The sequence below is a fragment of the Oncorhynchus mykiss genome, chromosome 26 (genome assembly GCF_013265735.2).
Source record: "Oncorhynchus mykiss isolate Arlee chromosome 26, USDA_OmykA_1.1, whole genome shotgun sequence".
NCBI lineage: Eukaryota > Metazoa > Chordata > Actinopteri > Salmoniformes > Salmonidae > Oncorhynchus > Oncorhynchus mykiss.
In genome coordinates, this window is record NC_048590.1 from 19,327,270 (window position 1) to 19,349,314 (window position 22,045).

Consider the following 22,045-nt stretch of genomic DNA (forward strand, 5'->3'; position numbering starts at 1 on the left):
TCTGCCTATATATTTTCCGTGTATCTTAACATTCCTGTACTGTACATTTCATTACTTCAGCCTATATATTTCCCCTGTACCTTATCATTCCTGTACATCTATTTACCTCTGCCTATATACTGTATATTCCCAAGGAAGAGAAAACACACTCCGAGAACAACCAGCAAATACCTGAACTCCATGAGTGAGACCGAGGCCGCATACCTGAAGACACTTGAGGCCCAGCGTCAGCAGCAGTATCAGCAATTTAATCAACTGTGTGAAGAGTAGGTGAATGGATGATCTCCGCATGTGGGGTTCCCACTGTGAAGCATGGAGGAGGTGGTGTGATGATGTGTAGAATTATTGTAAAATAATAGTGAAGACATCAAAACAATGAATTAACACATACGGAATAATTTAGTAGACAAAAAAGTGTTAAACAAATCAAAATATATTCTTTATTCTTCAAAGTGGCCTCCCTTTGACTTGATGACAGCTTAGCACACTCTTGGCATTCTCTCAACCAGCTTCACCTGGAATGCTTTTCCAAAAGTCTTGAAGAAGTTCCCACATATGCTGAGTATTTCTTGGCTGCTATTCCTTCACTCTGCAGTCCAACTCATCCCAAACCATCTCAAATGGGTTGAGGTCAGGTGATTGTTGTGGCCAGGTCATCTGGTGTAGCACTCCATCACTCTCATTCTTGGTCAAATAGCCTTTACACAGCCTGGAGGTGTGTTGGGTCATTGTCCTGTTGAAAAATAAATTATAGTCCCACTAAGCACATACCATATGGGATGGTGTATCGCTGCAGAATGCTGTGGTAGCCATGCTGATTAACTGTGCCTTGAATTCGAAATAAATCACAGACAGTGTCACCAGCAAAGCATCTCCACACCATCACACCACCTCTTCCATGCTTCACGGTGGGAACCACATCATCCATCCATCCATTCACCTACTCTACGTCTCACAAAGACATGGCGGTTGGAACCAAAAATCTCAAATTTGTACTCATCAGACCAAAGGACAGATTTCCACTGGTCTAATGTCCATTGCTCGTTTTTCTTGGCCCAAGTAAAATCTAAGCAATTTTTATTTGTCACATGCGCCAAATAGAACAGGTACAGTACAGGTACCTTACAGTGAAATGCTTGCTTACAAGCCCTTAACCAACAATGTTTTAAGAAGTTAAGAAAAAAAATAAAACATAAGTAAAAAAAAAATGATGTTGAGATGTGTCTGTTTCTTGAACTCTGTGAGGCATTTATTTGGGCTGCAATCTGATGTGCAGTTAACTCTAATGAACTTATCCTCTGGAGCAGAGGCAACTCTGGGTCTTTCTTCCCTGTGGCGGACCTCATGAGAGCCAGTTTCATCATAGCGCTTGATGGTTTTTGTGACTGCACTTGTTTAACACTTTTTTTGGTACATATGTGTCATTTCATAGTTTTGATTATTTCATTTTCATTATTTTTCTACAATGTAGAAAAAAGTCAAAAATAAAGAAAAACCTTGGGATGAGTAGGTGTGTCCAGACTTTGGACTGGTACTGTATGTCTAATGGTAAGATTGACATAACGGAGTAGTATATAGTAGTACTTTATTAATCCCCAAGGGTACAGTCATGTGAGAGAGTATATAGTAGTACTATATTAGTCATGTGAAAGGGGGTAAAGTAACCAAAAAAGGAGAGAACCACTGAGCTAAGTGACCAGGCTCAGTCGGTCATGAATCCAGTTGTGTTGTTGTTCTAGGCACTTTGTTGTCCAAAGGGTGTTGGTGGAGCTGGGTGTCTGTGAGAGGAGGGAGAAAATCACAGAGATGGAGAAAAAAAAAGAGATCTGTTATTAAACATTGCGTTTGTTTGCCTTGTGGTAACTTTCTCTTCTCTCTTTATTTTTGCCTACCTACACACCAGAGAGCACCAGCCTTGGTATTAGCAATAAATAGCAATATGTTCAGAATTCGTGGCCAGCTTCCACAGGGCAATGGCAATTCACTTTCGGAGAGGGACACAAAGGCAGAACACTGTATCCTGTCTCTCCATAACAGGACTCTGCCGACATGCGGATTTACCAATCCGTTGGGTGCCTGTAAATTGTGGAGCACAGTGGTCCCAGCACTCAGTTGAATGGCACATGTGCTTGATCTGAAACACATATACCTGTATATATTGCAGATTGCAACTATAGGTTTATGAAATTGTACTGTTCCATAGGGAAATGTTTTCTACCTCTGTACCTACTCCCCACTGACAGAGTTCCTTAGAGCAATTAAGGGAGATCCTGAGAGCATCACAATTACCAGATCAGACTGTCTGGACTCAGGTGATCAATAGAATGTGAGCTGGCCACACCAGTCAATGGGACACACGTCAACACTATAGCATAGGTATAGATAATATAGTTGATTGTGTTGATTAATTATTGCCTAATGTCAGTCAGGAACTGTTTCTTTTAAGAGTGTTCTGCTAAATGACTCTTGCAGTATTGAATGCAGACAGCTAGCTATTACACTTGCAAAAAGGTTATGTCCTGCAATATTACTTGTGTATGATGTAGGCCAAGCTATTATATGTAAAATGTATATCTATCACAAAGACAGATACGCATTATCATGTCGCTTGCCACCTAAATAGATACATTTGACATACCTCCTAGGCCTATCACACACTACAAGAGCAATACCGTATTGCAGGACTGTATCTTATTACAAACAACTGTAATATCTGTCCTCAGTCCAAATAAGATTTGAACAATTCCTAAAGACAGGTACACATCTAGCTAAACAGTAAAACACACCTCTCTTGAGTTTCTGTCTACGCATAAACTGGTCTTTCAGCGGACTGTAGTGATCCTCTCCTCGCACGGTGATACGTTGTGTATTTCTCTGTCTCTTTTCAGCTGTCTCCTCTCGTTTCCTGCCCACGAACAAAAAATGAAAAGGATGGCACAAAATAGCCACCAGCACGTCTCCCTCCTCCATACTTAGAAATGCCAGTCACCGAGGATCAAAACAATGTTGCTGTCAAGTTGCGTCATCGGCCGCTGTCTAAAAATCATCAGTAGCAGTTTTTTCCCGCAAATGAAACCTAGTCCTGTTTCCAGTTCCACGGCAAATAGAAAACAACGAAGAACCAACAAGTCTAGATCATGCTGGTTCTGGCCCAGAGCAGTTTGGTTCCAATAGTGGAATTGCACCATATAATGGGAACGAAAAAATTGTTTCAGTGTTCGATCTTATACTGTATAATTGCCTAGTACTCATTCTATGTCAGCATATTATTATTGTTGTTGAAACTGGGCATAACTGATTAACTGTACACACTGAGTAGGTCAGGTGCACTTCATGAGTACATCCATAAACTAATTCCATGAGTGTATGCTAATTTCCCATGGTGACTTAACCATGCAGTACAGAAACATATACTTTAGTATGAGAACACAGGAGCAGAACACAGAACAATTCTTAAACATATACACTAACACACACATTTGGTTCAGGCATGTCTCCCTAGTGAGATTTGGAGAATGAGTCGAGGTCCAGAGCTGTCTATAATGTGGAGAAAACTGCCCTGGGGTGACGAAGATGAACAAGAGAGTCGGTTACAAGTCTTATCCCCAGTCCTGTCTCCATGGAGGAGTTTTGCATAAAGCAACAGCTGCACAGCAACGTCGGTCACAGAACAGAAACCGAAGGTCATCTGGCACAAGTTCAATCATTATGGAAATCAGAGTACCTCAATTGAGCAGATTAAAGTCAATGTTTCCTCTCACAATGCTCCCTGACATCCGATGCAGGGAATGCCATCTTCTGAAGTCTTAAAGGGTGAACCTGGGAAGATGTTATCAATGTCAACGTTAACCTGCTTTTCTTTCAAAACATTCCCAGGATAATTTAGATTTGAATGCAGTGAAAAGCTTTGTAATAGAATGTATGTTAAGTCAAATCACATGTAGTACATCTTCTCACTACAGATATGATCAAATCAAATTGTATTTGTCACACGCTTCGTAAACAACAGGTGTAGACTAACAGCGAAATGCTTACTTAGGGGGCTCTTCTCAACAATGCAGAGAGAAAGAAAATAGAATAAGAATAAAAAACGTAATAATAAAAAAATAAAAAAATACACAATGAGTAACGATGGCGTGGCTATATCCAAGAGGTACCAGTACCGAGTCGATGTGCAGGGGTGCTAGGTAATTTAGGTAGATATGTACATATAACTAGGAATAAAGTGACAGATAAACAGTAGCAGCAGCAGCGTATGTGATGAGTCAAAATAGTTAGTGCAAAAAGGGTCAATGCAGAGAGTTAAATAGTTAAACAAATAGCTACCCGGACTAACTATTTAGCTGTATTATGGCTTGGCGGTAGAAGCTGTTCAGGGTCCTGTTGGTTCCAGACTTGGTACATCAGTACAGCTTACCGTGCGGTAGCAGAGAAAACAGTCTATGAATTGGGTGGCTGGAGTCTGACAATTTTTAGGACCTTCCTCTGACACTGCCTGGTATAGAAGTCTCAGATGGCAGGGAGCTCGGTCCCAGTGACGTGGTCGGATGCCAAGCACCTGCCATACCAAGCGGTGAAACAGCCAGTCAAGATGCTCTCAATGGTGTTTCCATAGAACTTTTTGAGGATCTGAGGGCCCATGCCAAATCTTTTCAGCCTCCTGAGGGTGAAGAGGCGTTGTCGTGCCCTCTTCACAACTGTGTTGGTGTGTGTGGACCATGAAAGATAATTAGTGATGTGGACACCAAGGGACCTGAGTCTTTCGTCCCGCTCCACTACAGCCCCATCAATGTGAATTGGTGCTTGCTCTGCCCTACGTTTCCTGTAGTCCACGATCAGTTCCTTTGGCTTTCTGATGTTGAGGGAGAGGTTTTTGTCCGGACACCAGACTGCCAGGTCTCTGACCTCCTCCCTATAAGCTGTCTCATCGTCGTTGGGTGATCAGGCCAACCACCGTTGTGTCGTCTGCAAACTTGATGATTGTGTTGGAGCCGTGAGTGAACGGGGAGTACAGGAGGGGACTAAGCACGCACCCCTGAGGACCCACGCCAACCCACATACCAATCTGTTGGAGCGGGTTCAGGGTGACTGGGATGATGGTGTTGACGTGAGTAATGACCAGCATTTCACAGTATTTCATGGCTACAGATGTGAGTGCTACCGGGATATCGTCATTTACCTTGGCCTTCTTAACCACAGGGACTATGGTGGTCTGCTTGAAACGTGTAGGTATTACAGAATGGGTTAGGGAAAGGTTGAAAATGTCAGTGAAGACACTTAACAGCTGGTCAGTACAGGAGCTTTGATAACAAAATAGATACTTGGTGTAGCTCCTGTGAGGCACAGCTGAGCATAAATTGAAATAATTCGCTTTTTATATTTTCTGGATTGAGGGTACCTGCATCTGATTGGTCACGACGCTTTCAAGACAACTAGATACTCAAGGTAAAAAAAACAAGGTCAAATCATGACATTTTAGTCATTTAGCAGATGCTCTTATCCAGAGCGACTTACAGTTGTGAGTGCATACCTTTTTCATACTGTTTCAGCCGTGGGAATCGAACCCATAACCCTGGCATTGCAAGTGCCATGCTCTACCAACTGAGCCCGACATCAGTGATCTTGAGGTCGAAAAGTTGGTGCTCTAGAAAGATGCCAGAGTATCAGACTTGGAATTCCAAGTTGGATGACTGTTTAAAAATATTTTTCCCAGTCTGATCTATTTTTATGTGCTGTACATAGCTAATCTGGAATGAAGTAGTGTACCTTCAAAGGAAAACCGCGGGAACACCAATATAAATCAGATAAGGGTCCATACACTCACCTCTTTACCCGTAATGCATATGGCTTACTCATTCACTCTGTTTGAAGTACGATATCTGACATGTACATGATAATCTCTCACTCAACAGTAGTAATGTTCCAAGTTCCAATTTGTTCAATCAAACCAAGTCAAATGTTATCGGTCACATATACTACATATTTAGCAGATGTTATTGTGGGTGTAGTGAAATGCTTGCGATCTCCAACAGTGCAGTTATATCTACCAATACACAACAATACACACAAATCTAAAAGTAAAACAATGGAATTAAGAAATATAGAAATATTAGGACGAGCAATGTCGGAGTCCGGAATATAATTAAGAAATAAGGCCCGGGGGGGTTTGGTATATGGCCAATATGTCATGGCTAAGGGTTGTTCTTAAGCACGACCAAACGCAGAGTGCCTGGATACAGCCCTTAGTCGTAGTATATTGGCCATATGCCACAAACCCCTGAGGTGCCTTATTGCTTTTGTAAACCGGTTGCCAACACAGTAAGGCAAGGAACTGCACATCTAAATTGAAAATGTTTCTAAAATACATGAACAATTAATCATTATTAAATGCATTAATAATAAATACATTCCGCAAGAAAAAGTAGACAAAAGTATTGTTGCTAGACTGGTTGCTATTCAACAACCACAGGCTAGCTAGCAAGCTTATCTATTTTTATTTATTTATTTAACCTTCGAATATGCGTCCTCTGACAGACAGTATTTCTCATACATGTATTTCTCGTGCCTCTGTCATCCGACAGTTTCTGGATCACGGTGGTTCGAAGGCAGTGGTTTGTGTAAATCTGTGACGGGCCAGCTATTTTGCAGATCTTTGGCAGCATTGTTTGCGAGGGTGTTCACTCCCATCGACTCTTTTGTGTACCCGAAACATAAGACAAAATAACGTTAGCTAGTAGTTAGGCCTACATAGCTACCGGTTATATTGTCAGGGTACATTGTAATGATTTAGCTAGCTAACAGTTACTTACCATATGTAGCTGTTCACTGGTGGGCAGCTTTGTCGCGCCCCTCTTCCCTCAACTTTTTAATTATGCCGACAGACACATTGTTGCTTGTTGTGTATTCGGTGCCCTTCTGTACACTCCATGCCAAACTGAGAGGCGGGTCGTTGATATGTCGGTTCAAACCAGCTCTGAGTCCATTGTAGCTGCTAATCCTATATTCTTCACCATTCATGTCTCTCACTGAACCATACAATGACGTTCAGCTCCGTTTTTGTTGTATTCCCAAATTCACAATGTATCCCTTTTTCTGCACACCTGTCAGTGAAGCAGGTAGGTGACCACTTTGTTTGTTTCACACTGTTCTTTTCGTTTCGGTTTCTCTAAAGTTAAACTAAACACTTATTTTGTACATCGGCATGTCAAACTATTGTTGATGTAGCCATTTAACAAAGGCGCAATGATATAAAGGTGAAAAGGCTAAATGTCATAGTCATGGTATAAGGTCTCACATTCACACAGCTGAAAGCTGTTTTAGCCAATCAGTATCCAGTATTCAAACTACCCGGTTTATAAATACTGTATATACTCACCTTCTTAATATTGAGTTGCACCCCTTTTTGCCCTCAGTAAAGCTTCAATTCGTTGGGGCATGTACTCTTCTCACAGTTGTGTCAAGTTGGCTAAGATGTCCTTTGGGTAATGGACCATTCTTGATGCACACGGGAAACTGTTGAGCGTGGAAAAACCCAGCAGCACTGCAGTTCATGACAACACTCAAACCGGTGCGCCTGGCACCTACTACCATACCCCTTTCAATGGAACTTAAATATTTATCTTGCCCATTCAGCCTCTGAATGGCACACATGTATCAATTGTCTCAAATCTTAAAAATCCTTCTTTAACTTGGATCCTCCGCTTCATCTACACTGATTAAAGTGGATTTAACAATTGACTTCAATTAAGGATCATAGCTTTCACCTGGAGTCATCTGGTCAGTCAATATCATGGAAAGAGGTGTTCCTAAGTGTATATATGTGATGGGATGTATAGACAATATGGACAGTATATGGATAGAATATGTAGCATATCTGAAGAAAAGTATGTGTACAGCAATAGTTAAATAGGATAGGTATTACTTAAATACCTATCCTATTTAACTATTTAACTAAAATACAGTATATACATATGAAATCGGTAAAATAGAATGTAAACATTATTAAAGTGGCCAGTGTTCCATGACTATGTACATAGGACAGAAGCCTCTAAGGTGCATGGTAGAGTAACCGGGTGATAGCCAACTAGTGATTAAAGGTTAGTGCAGGGTACTGGGCGGAGAATGACTAGTAGTGACTATTTAACAGTCTGATGGTCTTGAGATGGATGCTGTTTTTTGGTTTCTCAGTCACAGCTTTGATGAACCTGTACTTACCTCGCCTTCTGTCTTGAACGCACTGAAGTCGGAATTTCCGAGTTCAGAGTTCCCAGTTGGAGGGAAGGAGAGCACAGCAGAGAGTCTGCCTTTCACAGTCCCTGCTCTGTCCTTCCTATCCTCCTGCTCTGTCCTTCATTTCCTCCGATGAGACTGACCGGAGGAATGGGGACACTGTCTTCCACCTGATAGCGACTCGCATCGCATCTGCCTCATGCACAAATTCATGTTATTCCTATGACAAAAGAAAGTGAAATATTCCTCGATATTAAAATAGACACGACGAGCTGCTAATAATAATAAAAACTCAGAGCTATCGATGCACTTGGCTACTCATTCATTGCAGTTCCAGCGGGAGTGGAAGAAGGGAGAAGTGCATTTTGTAAAAATGTGCCGAATAACTCAATCATAAAAACAGCAGCCCTTTGCTGTAGCCTTTGACAGTCATGGTTTTAAAAGTTGTGAAATTTCAGGTAGGCTAGTATCAAACGTTGCTTGGGTCATGGAAGCTGTAGGTAGGCATGGTGATTTGAGTTAGTGCCGTAAGCACACTTGATTTAGCCACACATCTCCCGGTCTGTTGAGTAGGCCGAGTTTGTCTTTTCAGACAAATAAAATGGTTAAAAATGGGAACACTTTTGCTTTGCCCACCCATGGGCTTCTGAAACAAGTGCACTTACCGCCAACAGCGCCACACACACACACAAAATAGGAGCGCAAGCCTTTATCGTTGGCTTTTCTACAGAAATGTTTGGTGATGCCTTGAAGATAATCCTAGGAATGCCTTGAAGATAATCCGGTTGGTGATTACTGTTCTACAGCATACAGTATAATACCTGTATTTACACATAGGGCTTAGATAAATGTCAGGCCAATACTTTTTTTAACCCTCTTTACACTTACAGGAATTGATTTATTCCTAGAACTGGTTTGGTTTTTAGCCACATAGAAAAGCTGGATTCATGTATAATTCATTCACAAATATAACTCCAATACAGAGTGCTCATGTGGTGATGGTAAGGATTGACATAATGGATACATGTTCCTCCCCCGTGTCTTGGGTTCTCTACAAACTTTCTCCTTTCTCAGATAATGACATTGGTTCCAACTCTGCATTGCATGTCAAGTGACAGCGCCATGGCCTAACCACCTCAGGGGACTCTGCACTGGTGTAAATAGGCCTTGTTTTGGGACTTTCCCGCAAACTATTATTTGGTTTGCTTCATTGGTATTAGGATCGGACAATATATAAATCACTAAACAAATTGTTCCCCTGACAGAATGGTGTTTGGTAACCTTATTCATGTGTCATAAAAAGGTTGTAGGCCAGTTTTAAAAGATAGAGTTGTGAATAAATCAAATGTTGGCAAGTTTTGGAATAAGGGACATGTTCTTATTATAATGGTCTTCCACCAGCAGCATGCTGTTCAGACACTAGTGTACTGGAAGTGAAAGCCTCCCTCCCTCTCTCACTCCCTTTGCCTCTTCCTCTCTCTCTCTCTCTCTCTCTCTCTCTTTCCTTCCCTCTGTTTACTTCCGAATCTGTCAATCAGATCCATTCCCAGGCGATACAATGCTGTTGACTAGGTAAGGCTGCGAGGAGTTCTACAGTATGAATGGGAGTTAATAACTGGGACCAGTGTGGGGATTACAGCTGTGTTTAGGAGAAATGGAGATCTGCACTGAGCATTGTAATAAGCCTCATCATCAAGAAAGCACAGCTGGGGAGAGATGCAGAATAGGAGGCAGTTCAGCGAGAGGAAGAATTAAATTCCCCCCCCCCCCCCCCCCCCCCCCAGTCTAATTACAGAGCTCAGGACTTATCAGTGGCAGACATCAGCCCCTAGTAGCTCCTCCTCAGAATAAGCAGAAATGTTGGAGAAGAGAGAGAGCTCTTCAAAAAAACATTACTAATGTTGAGTGTTGAGTGAGAGATTATCATGTACATGTCAGATATCGTACTTCAAACAGAGTGAATGAGTAAGCCATATGCATTAGGGGTAAAGAGGTGAGTGTATGGGCCCTTATCTGATTTATATTGGTGTTCCCGCGGTTTTCCTTTGAAGGTACACTACTTCTTTCCAGATTAGCTATGTACAGCACATATCACACGTTTCCAATGATACGAGTCAGACAAGAAAATCCCAGCTTTTAATGCAAATACAGAGTCTATATAGCTACAGTAGTAAAAGTATCATTTATGAATTATAACTTCAACATGAACACATTTACTTACATGTTTCCTGGTATTTTCTTTTTTGAAAGTAAGTCTAAGCTGGAAAACACCAGATCTGTAATTGTTACTCTTTATGGGTGTGGGCTGAGAATAATGCTTCGCCCAGTGGTTGGGAGAATGAATTAATAAATATTTCATTTCCCATGCTGCCATGGGCTGCTCTGAGGTACACCTAGCTATAGCCCCGAAGATTTCCATCGCTGTGGTTGTGTGGTTGTCCTTGACTTAGCTGACGCTGGTGCTCAGCTTGATATCATATCCATATTCTTCTCTCCCTCTCTGCCAAGGACTAGTGAGAACCACAGAGGCTTACCAACCTTGATAAATCCCAAACCGTGATAAATACTTATTTATTATGTGAATTGTTGGCACATTTGTCATATATCCCATTCACTTTTGACTGTATTTATATATTGACTGCTAAGAGGTCAGCTCTTTATGAAGAGCTGCAGTAAGCCACATCTGACTCTCCAGTAAAATTATAGTGTACTGTGGCACACCACCCATCATAATAATAGGAAACAAAATCATAACCTGGTAAAATGATTTACACATTGTTTTAGTGTGTGTGTGTGGTGTGTGTGTGTGTGTGTGTGTGTGTGTGTGTGTGTCTGTGTGTGTGTGTGTTTTTCTGTGTGCATGTTCTCATACCACAATATACAGAGCTACATTAGTAAATACGAATTGAGACATCTGTGATACCATTTCATTTCCCTCTCATTCCCTTTCATGGCAATGAAAACTCTTCCAATGTGGGAGTGATGGACAGCTTTTGGTTCCCTGCCATGTACCACGGCCCACGAAGAGGGGGGGGGGGGGGGGGGGTCTGGAAATATTCCGAAGGTCATGTCCCAAGACAATGGTTGCATTGTCCTTCAGCTCCACCGCTGACGCTAATCTTGATACATCAGTTTAACCTGCATTCTCCAGAGTTGCAGAGATCAATCAATCCACAGTGTAATTTCATCCGGATTTTTCCCCCTAGCGCACCACCCTTTCCCCCCCAGAGCACGAGACAAGCTATTCATCAACAGAGTTATTTAGCATGGGTATTTAAAAATGTTTTGAAAATGCAGTGACTGATTTTTGGAAGGGTACGTGACACGACAGCGGTCAATGGATTTATAATGACTGTGGGTAAAACCATGTCGTAAATATCCCCTAAATGATATCTTACTCCTTCAGCCCTTGTGTCCAATAAATCAAACAAAAGGGCTCAACTACTCACAAGCTTTCTCCTGCATGACTCTCCATTAATGAGTTGGAAATGTATGCGTCACTGCCATATCGTTAGAGGAGATGTTGTTGTCATTATTGGGTGTAAGTAAGGATATTTTCACATGAAATACACTCTTTGCATACCAATGTCCTTAGAATTAACTGTACCGACGATATATGCATTGTTTGTTGAGATAACTGCTGTATTTTGTTAAACTTTTCTTGTGGAATGAGGGTTTCACGTCATGGAGAATAATGCTGATTTTTGTTGTCCCTGTGTTTTCCTCTTACCAAGTCCCCTCCCTCCCTCCAAATGTATGAAGTATGGCGCGTCTGCATGTTTACCAATGACAAATGTGGGACTCAGTGCTGGTCTTTGGGGAGAGAAAGTGGAATCAGGTGCACTGAGGCTAGGCCTGAGCTCCAGCAACAGCAAACTCAGGAGCCACCGGCAGAGGAAGGGAAGATAAGTCTGAGATAAAGAATTAATACATTCACATGGGAGAGAAGGAGGGCTGCATTATTTTTCCTGCCTGCTGTTGCATCACAATGCACATTCCCATTGCACCCTTCATGAGAATGAATGTGGCTGGGGAGGGCAATTCAAGGTACAAAGGAGCAGAATTACATATCTACAAATGTTGAGTTTTCAGAATTGCTAAGACTTGGTGGAGGACTTAAGAGCAATTTTAAGAGAAAAAATGTATAGAATATTTGGAATAAATTATGTGAGACATACAATACAATGTAAGAAATGAAATGTCAACTGTCTGTCTTGCCACACTGAACATTATGTCTTAAATGTTTTATATGAACATGAACGATGTCTGCAACTATGAGAGGGAGAAGTAATGTGGTCTTGAATGGATATGCAGTATAAGAAACTGTCTAAAGGGCAATCTCATTGCGCCGCTATTCTACCACAAATGTTAGTGAATGATAAGCCTTGATTTTTCAAGAGCAGTGAACAGACATCTTTCAGATTGCGCGATGTAAATGTCATTGATTACACCAATGGTATGATGATTTTTCAATGCAACTTTGAGTCTATGGCAAACGAAGACAGTAGGCAACAGGAGATTACGGAGTGTGTCACCCTTTAAATTACGGAGTGTGTTGCCATTTTAATTATGGAATGTGTTGCTGTCTGTTAGCTGTCAGTCAAACTTAACGGTTAGTTTAGATATTTATTCTAAAGTTTGGGTTAAATTTAGGCAGAGGGGTTAAGAAGTTTAGTCATTCAATCCAGTTATAAAACTTGGTTGTTTTGATCCTGGATGCTGAATGGAGGAGCAGTGTTCCAAGCCGTGCTATTCAGCGATATTGAACACCTATGCCTGCAAACAGTTCCATCTAAAATAAACCTGCGCCTCCAAAAGAATATCATCATGTTCATGTTACTGTCCAAATCAACTCCTACATTTATCACATCATTTCCCTTTGCTTCTAGCTTAGCATTTGGCTTGGAACAGCGGGAGGTTGTAAAAACCGACCTCAAAAACAATGTTTCAATTTTGAAATGCGATCTCCCCTGTGCCATAGACAGGGGAAATGTCCAGACTAAAATCACGCATCAGCCTCACGCATCAGCCTCTGCGAAATCACGCATCAGCCTCATTATTATGGATATACATGTAGCTAAAACAAACTGAGATGCAGCTATTAAAATGTGGCTATTTTGCTGTCCTTGCAACTGCTGTTTGACATGACTCTGTTAGCTGAAGTTGGCTAGCTAGGAAGTGACAAGATATTTACCCAGCCTGAATAACAATCCGATAGGAAGAACAAACAATCCGTGCTTATGTATAGCAACTATGAAAATATAACTAACGACTAGTGCACTTCTCTAGCAGCCTAACCAATAGAATGTACAACCAGATTTTGTCCAGCTATATCGTCTAGTGCGGGGCAACTGTAGGCCCCTTTTGTAGGCCCCGGATCAATTTCCCCAACACAAGGTGCAATTTGGAAATTTGGTTGTGTGCATCATGAGTTTTTATTTTGCTATGTCAGTCACTGACAGTCATTCAACAACAACTATTTTTATTGGTAAGTTAGTGTAGCGGCCATCTATCGAAGCTAGATGCATTAACTAAGGTTAGGGTTAAAACAGAAATAAAGCACTGGGATTGAACCCACAATCATTGTGTTTTTAACCTCTTGAGGATAGGACCCTTCATCTCAATTTCCGCCTAAAATGACATACTCAAATCTAACTGCCTGTAGCTCAGGACCAGAAGCAAGGATATGCATGTTCTTGACACCATTTGAAAGGAAAAACGTTGAAGTTTGTGGAGATGGGACATTAATATAGGATAATATAACACAATAGATCTGGTAAAAGATAAAACAAAATAATATATTTTATTTTTGTTGCATCCTCTTTGAAATGCAAAATAAATGTCATACATTGAAATTGGAAGCTGGTGATAATTTAGGTGATGTCGACAAAAGGGCAACAGTGTGTGTGCAAAGTTTCAGGCTGATACATTCAAGAATGAGCGAGATACATAGTATTTTTTTAAAGTCTCTGAGGTGTCCCTCACGAGTTTGCCCGAATGTACCCAAGTGTCCTAATTGGTCCATTTATATATTTTCATGTACATAACTATCGAGAACTTACAAAAATGCTATGGTACTAAAAAATATTAAGTTTACACACTCCCAGGAATGTCATACATGATGGATCATTAGCTTCCCTACATAAAAGGTACTAACCTTCACAACTTTAAATGGCCGTGCGGGGGTATGGAGCCAGAGACAGCAGAGGGGTCAGACTGGAGGAGATATAGAAATCAAAGAAAAATATCTCAAATTAATATGCAACCATTTAAACAGCTGCATTAGCATGAGAAGCAAAAACGTATTTTACTTACTGATCTAAAAGTACATTTTCCTTACAAAAATCTTTCTTGCACCCTGGAAACAAAACTGCTCACTCAGACAACTCATCCATTCCACTAGTTCTCTCTCCCAGTCAATTTCTGCAACAATCTCATCCAAATTGTTATACTTGGACTTCGATGTAGCTTTTCCACTCTTAGTAGCCATGTTGTACTTTTTCAGTTTTGAGAAAAGTTTGTAGAAGAAAGCAAAACACTGCGTAACGTAAACTTCCCTGCGCCCTGTTGATATTCAGTTGAGAATGAATCCTGTTGCTTACAGCTCTTGCATAATGACCGTTTGTCCTACAAAGGGCGATCACATGCTTATGGAAAGCCCAGCTTATTGGCTATTTGGCTAGCTATGTTTCAAACTATAGGTGGTCATTGGACCAAGACGCTGTCAATCAAGTGAACACAGCCCGTGCATAATGATGGCTGACATGTTGTGTAGCCAATACATAATGTAGAATGATGAAACATATTTGGTTGCCTTCTAGAGTGGTTGAGGATTGCACAGAAACCAAACTTGACCGGGTTAAAAAAGGTTTAGCTGATTCGATTTCATACTTTTTTTTTATGCACATTGAAAGATACGGAATTCATGTGAAACACAGTATACAAAATGGATTGTGTAAGGATATTAAAATGTATTTTATGTAGCATGACTGTGCAACATTTTTTTCTCTGGAACCCTCAGGATGACAAATCAGAGCAAGAATGTAAGTACATTTACTGTCAGAGGTGAATGTATCAAACCAGTTGCCTTGATAAAAGTGTTTTGTTGTGCATTATGCTCAAACAATACCATGGTATTTTCTTGCTATAATAGCTACAGTAAATTGGACACTGCAGGTAGATTAACAATAATTTATGCTTTGTGACGATATATATCATGTCAATGTCCCGGAAAATTGTCTATTGTTTAAACAACATTCTAGTCAAATATTGCATATTGAAGGGCCTCATGATTGGCGCAGTGGTCTAAGGCACTGATCAGTGCTAGAGGTCTGAGTTTGATCCCGGGCTGTGCCGCGACCGGGAAACCCATGAGGCGGTGCACAAATTGGCCCAGCATCGTCCAGTTTAGGGGAGGGTTTGGCCGGCTGGGATGTCCTACTCCCATCGCACTCTAACAACTCCTTCTGGTGGCCGGGTGCATGATTTCTGGCTTCGGTCACCAGCTGTACGGTGTTTCCTCCGATACATTGGTGCGGCTGGCTTCAGGGTTAAGTGAGCAGTGTGTCAAGAAGCAGAGCGACATGGCAGGGTCGAGTTTCGGAGGACGCATGGATCTCGACCTTTGCCTCTCCCGAGTCCGCACGGGAGTTGCAGTGATGGGACAAGGCTGTAACTAACAATTGGATATCACGAAATTGGGGAGAAAAAGGGGTAAAAAGTAAAACACTGATCCAGTAGAGGTTAACCGATCATCAAACCCATCCCCAACACCCAAGAGACTAATGAAGGTAACAGGCACTTGTGTTGCCCCTAATGTATAATTGGAAATGGTCATAAAATTGCCATCTCGTAACTTCACCATTTTAATTACGCCTGGGCAGCGAGTAATCCACTTGAGTTTGGAATGTGATTTAATTAGAAAGTCTTGGAAAACACGTTGACTTTTGGCTACTGTACATGAGACCATCAATGGTTCATGTAGAGCATGATTAATCAACCTTTACAAGCTATTTTTTTCCCTTTTTTGCTTTGGTTTTCAAACCAAAAATGTACAGGTGCCTTAGCCTGACATAGACCAAAACGTCAAAATGTTGCACAATTAACTGCGGTAGCATTAACCCATCAGAGTCTAAGCTCTTTCTAAGCCAGAGGAGGGGAGGGGGTTCTACTGTATGTAATTGTTTTAAGGTCATACCAAGTATCATTTAGCTATTTGATTTTAAATTTTAAGAACCCTTGAAGAATCGCAAAAATATATATGAACTAATTATTTGATGAAAACATTTTTGGGGCCTTACTTATATTAGCACATACAGTACAAAAGCATTGAATAACAGATTCACTACATGGAACAACAGATGGTCCCCACAAATATCAAAATTAGGTTTGTTCTGAAGTGGCTCTCCTATATCTGAGAGATTTTTTTAAACAGTCTCCATATATGCCTCCATTTATTTGTTCTACTGGTACCGGGGGACCTCACCTTAGCAACAAAAAAAAAGTTTGGACACTACAGACAGAAGTTGGCTTCAGATGAGTTTCCTGACAGTTCTCCTGATGTAAAACGGAGAACATTATTATGTTTGTGAGAGTCTCATCTTTCCATAGAGGGGTCACAATAGTTTGTAGGCCAAACCGTTCGAATGCTACAGACAATTTTGTGAGAAGACCAATTTTCAGGATGTCTCATGGTCTGACAAACACAGCTCTAGCTCTGTTACCCTTCACCACAGATGACTCATGGTCTGACAAACACAGCTCTAGCTCTGTTACCCTTCACCACAGATGCGGAAGTGCGACATAAGCGGATGCGGTGATTCGAGACACATCGAATGCAAAAATAAACTGGTACCTCTAGCTTAAACTGATGGATTTTTATGGGGATTTTTATATTATGCTAATTTGATTTTCACTGGGTGTATCAGTGTGTGGGTATCTATCTTTTTTCCCAACTTTCTTTCAGAATTTACACACATAAACCTTGATGATGACAGAAATGCTGTGACATATCTTAGTTTGCCTACTGGAGGTCTTTGACATGCCTGTTAACCTATCTACTTTCAAGACAGCTTTTTTTGAGGGAATTATTCATTACTGTAAGAACCATTAGCTTTTGATGAATAGCACCTTTTTAGATGTTGTGATTAATTTATGATCAAATCCCCAAGGCTTTGGTGGAGCACTTTGCACAGATAATCACTTATTTTTAGACAGCTCAGGGCAGGCTTTTTTTAACTTCACATGGAAAGAATTAAGACATTCATGCTGTCAGCTGCTGTTTTACAATCCTTCAATGTGCACTCCTAAACGTTCTCTTTATTTACAGTCTGGTTGGTTCTGTGACTTGTCCGGGGCTTTGAGGGGACATGCACAAGTATCTTACTACATTGCCGTTATGAAGCAGTGCATGTGACATGTCCACTGAAGTAACTGGCCTTGACATGATCCACTTCAATGGAAATGACGCATTGATGAATTTCAACTGTTGCAATCATTTCTTTCAGCTTCTACTTCTCTCTGATTTACCATGTGTTTGTAGAATTATCCATCCCACGCTCTCGTTCTCTCTCTGTCTCAGCGGAGACAATTAAAGTGTGACAGCCCTTCATTTAAGAAGTGCTGTTTTACCTTGTAGGGATGAACACGGGCATTCTAATTATCGGCGGACGACACCAGGCTTCCTCCCTGTTTTAGTGCTTCTCCAATGCGACCTGATGTACCTGACAACCGAGAAACACCAGACCTAAAATTACAGGGATTAATGTTTCCAAGACTAAACACTTCAAATTGCCCTCTGATGTGAGTGCCGTGCAGGGAAGCAGCAATGGAGAAGACAAAAATCCACTTACACTCCTTTTTCTCCCATTATCCACTCCTTAAACCCCTGAATCTGCATGTTCCAGGAAGATTGCTTGATGAATACATTCTTACTGTTTTAAGTTATTAACACAATTTTCAGCATATGTAATGGATGTGGTGTGCGATGCAATCCAATGGCAATTCAGACATGTCAGCTCCTTTCCTTACTTGTCGATACTCTTAGAAAAAAGGTGCTATCTGGAACCAAAAAGGGTTCTTAGGCTGTCCCCAAAGGTGAGCCCTTTGAAGAACCCTTTTGGTTCCATGTAGAACTCTTTCCACAGAGGGTTCTACATGGAACACAAAAGGGTTCTACCTGGAACCAAAAGGGTTATACCTAGAAATGTACTGATTTGCAACACTGACCTCCCTAAGATCTATCATAATGCTTTGCCTGTGGGCTCTGTGTTTGAATTGACTTCTTATCTCTATGAATTATAATGGCTATTTCAGACTAATTTACTTTCAAATGGATCAGGGAGATCCAGAGTGACCACTTGTTGGACTTCAGAAGCCGACCTCAAGTAAATCCACTGAAATGAGGGATAAAACATGATGATTATTGGGCCTGCTCCCAGGGAGATACTGCGGTTAATGAACTTGAAAGCTTGAAAGGCTCGAAAAAATGGACAAGGATTTGCAACATTCACAGCAATTCTGCAAGCAGACAACGTACAGTGGCAAGAAAAAGTATGTGAACCCTTTGGAATTACCTGGACTTCTGCATAAATTGGTCATCAAATTTGATCTGATCTTCATCTAAGTCACAACAATAGACAAACACAGTCTGCTTCAACTAATAACACACAAACAATTTATCATTTTTCATGTCTTCATTGAACACACTGTAAACATTCACAGTGCAGGGTGGAAAAAGTATTTGAAACCCTGGATTTAATAACTGGTTGACCCTCCTTTGGCAGCAATAACCTCAACCAAACATTTTCTGTAGTTGTGGATCAGACCTGCACAACGGTCAGGAGGAATTTTGGACCATTCCTCTTTAAAAAACTGTTTAGTTCAGCAATATTCTTGGGATGCCTGGTGTGAACCTCTCTCTTGAGGTCATGCCACAGCATCTCAATCGGGTTGAGGTCAGGACTCTGACTGGGCCACTCCAGAAGGCGTATTTTCTTCTGTTGAAGCCATTTTGTTGTTGATTTACTTCTGTGTTTTGGGTTGTTGTCCTGTTGCATGACCCAACTTCTGTTGAGCTTCAATTGGCGGGCAGATAGCCTTACATTCTCCTCAAAATGTCTTGATAAACTTGGGAATACATTTTTCCGTCGATGATAGCAAGCTGTCCAGGCACTGAGGCAGCAAAGCAGCTTCAAACCATGATGCTACCTTCACCATACTTTACAGTTGGGATGAGGATTTGATGTTGGTGTGCTGTGTCTTTTTTTCTCCACACATAGTGTTGTGTTTTCCTTCCAAACAACTCAACTTTAGTTTCATCTGTCCTCAGAATACTTTTGCCAGTAGCGCTGTGGAACATCCAGATGCTCTTTTGCGAACTTCAGAAGTGCAAAAAAAAAATTTGGGGACAGCAGTGGCATCTTCCTTTATGTGTTCCCATGAACACCATTCCTGTTTAGTGTTTTATGTATCGTAGACTCATCAACAGAGATGTTACCATGTTCCAGAGATTTCTGTAAGTCTTTAGCTGACACTAGAATTCTTCTTAACCTCATTGAGCATAGTGCGCTGTGCTCTTGCAGTCATCTTTGCAGGCCGGCCACTCCTAGGGAGAGTAGCAACAGTGCTGAACTTTATCCATTTATAGACAATTTGTCTAACCGTGGACTGATGAACATAAAGGATTTTAGAGATACTTTTGTAACCCTTTCCAGCTTTATGCAAGTCAACATTTCTTAATCTTGGGACTTGTGAGATGTCTTTTGTTCGAGGCATGGTTCACATCAGGGAATGCCTCTTGTGAAAGCACACTCAAATTTCCCTTTGAACCAAAATATCTTGAATGTGTACATTGAAACCCAAGTAAGGCAGATCAATGAGAAAGTTTGTTTGAGGTCAGCGTTTCTCTGACATTTTAGCACTGCATTTTTGTCTTTGGTGGAAGAAAGTCAAACCCTTTTGTTCTCAACAATCATAAAGTAAGTGTAAGCCAAATTACCATGGTTCCCTCTTCCCTCATCCAGACTTTCTACATTGTCCAAGGTTATCTCTCCCATCGATCCTTATCATCTGCTTGTCAATTGATCTATTACCGCTGCACCCCATCTGCTTAATGCTAGGTTGATTAATTATTGTCACCCAGAGTGGGGACTGTGAGGATTAGAGGAAGGGTGATTATTATGTATTATCTCTGTTTTTGAATGTCTTAGCACATTGAGTAATCACAATTTCTGATTCAACGAAAAGGTGTTTGAGTGCCACAACCCAGTAGACATGGGTCTTGCTTACTGTCGGTGACGACCAAACAGTTTAGCCATCAACGATTATCACAATATAGGCCATGCACACAAAAACAACGAGCGTGAGTTGTAAAATCCTCTCAGGTTAATGCATCTCATTTGTTTGTGCTTAGAACATCACATGGCTCCAACAACATGTGACCTGGCAGGCGTCTACTGAGAGATGATGGAATTTGGCAAGCCAGTTTTCAACTTCCACTGAACAGCTTTCATGCATACATTTTTTCTTCTTTATTTAAAAAATATATTTCTCATACCATTCAAGATCATTCTTAGGCATCAGATAATTAGTGAGATGGAAATTAAATTCCCAAATCCAATTTGCATTACCATGACAAGCTTCATTGATACTATGATATGCTTTATTCCCTGGTAGGGGAGAGAAGCGCTCTTCTACTTCCTGTACAGTTTTTATCCCCTGTTGCTCTTCCTCCTGCATTTACATTTTCTAATTTATTTTCCATTGTCACTTGGGTTGCAGTTCGAAGTTTTGTCAGAAGGTTAGTCTTTTGACAGTTCTATCAGTCAGCTTTTCGGATGCATATTTGTTTTGGCAGGGAAATACCCTGTGGATGTGAATGAATCAACGTATTAACAGTGGATTAATGTTGCTGAAAATCTTTCCAGCTGCTGATGCCTGGAGAAGGCATTTCTTTGTGTAAGCAATATGGTTTTATTTGTGCAGGCAGGTGATTTAAAACCATTATTTAAGAAAGCATTGACGTTATTACTTATTCATTCCACAATTTTGAAAATTGTTTTTGTAAATAGGCAATCTGACATTTTGGAATAATTTGCCTCGGTGTAACAAAATTCTAAGTGTTTTCCTCTATTTCAAACTTTAGTAAAACCTGATATGGTTTAGAGTGCAATTAGAGTGCAAGCGAACCAAGATACTTATTCTGCCAGGTGTTTAATCCTTAATAGTCAATTGATGCACTGGTGCATCAATCAAATTAACATAATACAAAAATCCCCATCAAAATCTGTCTGTTTAAGCTATTGATATCTGTTTCTTTGTATGGGCTGTGTCTCAATCCACCACATCCACCTACAGAATGTCGGCCTTCTGCAAAAAAGTGGCAGAGCTACAGCGCTGCTTGTCAGACAATATGTCTTCTCATGAAAGCGTCTGCAGCGTTCTGAAAGGTTTACAAACCAATATGACCACTCTACAGAAAGATGTGACCCTCACGAACACGATGGTGTTCTCCATTTTGCTCTACGATCCCCACAAGTGTCATGGGACTCGGCTTACGTTGGTACCGTCAATGTGCCAACTTCTGTCTGTAGTGTCTGAACCGTTTGCGCTACAAACTCATATGAGTCCCCCATGGAAAGGGGAGACTCTCTTGAATCACAATGGTTTTTTTCCATTTTTCTTCATGACTGTACTCATCTGGAGGTAACTCGGTACTGTTTAAAAAAAATTATGGAAGTAGTTTTGAGCCCCCCAAAAAATATACATACACTCTCCCCCCTCAGAACAGACTCAATTCATTGGGGGATGGACTCTA

At 40.9% G+C, this 22,045-nt stretch overlaps 1 long non-coding RNA gene across 1 annotated transcript; it reads right to left on the minus strand.

Annotated features, from left to right (window-relative positions):
• Positions 1 to 1,579: 1,579 nt before the first annotated feature.
• LOC110506226 lies at positions 1,580 to 14,815 on the minus strand. The gene is made up of 3 exons (XR_002470931.2): positions 14,545 to 14,815; positions 14,387 to 14,445; positions 1,580 to 1,778 (listed from the first exon to the last, which is right to left on the minus strand). It is a non-coding gene; the product is annotated as an uncharacterized LOC110506226 (long non-coding RNA).
• Between the last annotated feature and the right edge of the window lie 7,230 nt (positions 14,816 to 22,045).